We start from the raw sequence: 2,261 nt of genomic DNA on the forward strand, positions 1-2,261 counted from the left end.
CAAAAGAAAATATATGAATAGCTAACAAACACATGAAACAGTGTTCAACATCATTAGTCATTAGGAAAATGTAATTAAAACATGATATCACTACTCATCTACCAGAATGGCTAAAATTAAGACTGACAACATCAAATGCTGGTGAGGCTGTGGAGCAATCAAAGCTCTAATATAGTCTTTGTTGAAGTATAAAATGGTACAATTACTTTGGAAAATAATGATTTCTTACAAAATTAAAGATACATCTATCTTATAACCTAGCAATTCCATTCTTATATATTTACCCAAGAGAAATAAAAACACATGTCCACAAAAAGACTTGTGCAAGAATGTAGGTAGTGTTATTTGTAATAGCCAAAAACTGGATACAATTCAAGAGTCCATCAACAGGAAAAGAGACAAGTCAATTGTAGTATATTTATACAACAGTAATAAAAAAGGAAGGAACTACTGCTTCTTACAACATTAAAGATGAATGTCAAACGTGTTGAGTGAAAGAGGCCTTCCATAAAAGACATCATACTGTATATTTCCAAAATAGGCAAAACTAATTCACAGCGGAAAAAAATCAGAACAGTGATTGTCTAAGAGCAGAGTTGGAATGAGGGGTGGGAATGGGGAAAATGGTGGTACATGTAAACTCTAACAAGGTAAGACATAACTTTCTGGGGTGAGGGTAATGTCCTGTATCTTGAAAGGACTTCGGGTTTCAAAAGCATACACATTTGTCAAAAATTAGCAAATATGCACTTATGGTTTATGCATTTCACTTTCCATAAATTTTACTTCAAAAAAAAGCTGTAAACAACTATTAAATTCCAGTTAATGATATGTATGTTGAAGTATTTAGTGAAAAGCATACTGATATATGCAATATACTTTGAAATTAATTAAAAGAATAAGATGATTAATAAAGGGATGGAAGGGATAGAAGTGAAATGTTAATGGTAAACTCTAGGTGAAAGTGTACGGGTTGTTTACTATAGAAATCTGAGAAGGAGTTTTAACTTTTCTTACATCTTTTGATAATTTATATAAGTGAGCAATCTCGGCTTTTACACTCATACAATTAGCCACTAAGAAATGATGATTCTCAGTAAGCCAATGGCCAACTGCCATTTAACTTATCGGCAACACATAGCAAAGATGTGTTAATTGGAGCAAAGAGAACTTTAATATAAAGTGATTTACAAATATATAGTGTCAGCAGTAGTTCTACAGAAAAAGAAGATCATATTTGATATAAGCCTTTTGCCTTTGCAAGGTTTACTGAACCACCCAAACCCATCTAGCAATAGTTTTACTTCTCCAAAGTTCCCTTCTACTACTTGGGGACATTCCATTTTCGGCATCAATGAAAAAGAAGTCTGCTATGCTCCACTGCACATCACAGTAACCAATTTTTTTTTTTAAAGTTATCATTAAAAAAATTGGAAACTATCTCCATAATTAAATGGTTATGGCAAAACCTCACAATGTTCAGAGGCTATGACAGTTTAAACAAAATAAAGCATTAACTTTTCTAAACTATCAAAATCATTTGGATTTGGTCCCAATTTTGAGTGAAGATCAGTCAAGCCAATTCATCCGGCGGAAATGTAAAACAAAATACATAATTATTAATATTTATTACCCTCCCAGAACTGCATCTAAGAAAAAATATTTCCATTAACAAGGACTTTTTTTTTTTTTTTTTTAAGACAGTCTTGCTCCGTTGTCTGGGATGGAGTGCAATGGCACTATGTTGGCTCACTGCAACCTCCATCTCCCAGGTTCAAGCAATTCTCCTGCCTGAGCCTCTTAAGTAGCTGGGATTACAGGTGCCCACGACCATACCAGGCTAATTTTTATATTTTTAGTAGAGATGGGGTCTCACCATGTTGGCCAGGCTGGTCACAAACTCCTGACCTCAGGTGATCCACCCACCTCGGCCTCCCAAAGTGCTGGGATTACAGGCGTGAGCCACCGCATGCAGCCTAACAAGGACTTTTATAGATTAAACAGGCACATCCAAACCAGGTTCAAACCAAGGGAAACAAATTAGGGCACAACTAACAACATTAAAAAGATAAGGAAGCTCTAAGATCAAAAAAGTCAAGGGATGTCAGAGTCCTTTGTTTATAATTATACTCACAAAACATTTACTGAGAAAGATCTTAATAGTCCCCGAGAAAATCAACAGTTAAGTCTACCTCAGATAAAATGTACTTAAGTGAAATAGAAAAATTATACAATAATGTAAATTCCTAAAACAAACTAAA

The sequence above is a fragment of the Macaca nemestrina genome, chromosome 10 (assembly GCF_043159975.1).
Source record: "Macaca nemestrina isolate mMacNem1 chromosome 10, mMacNem.hap1, whole genome shotgun sequence".
Lineage (NCBI taxonomy): Eukaryota > Metazoa > Chordata > Mammalia > Primates > Cercopithecidae > Macaca > Macaca nemestrina.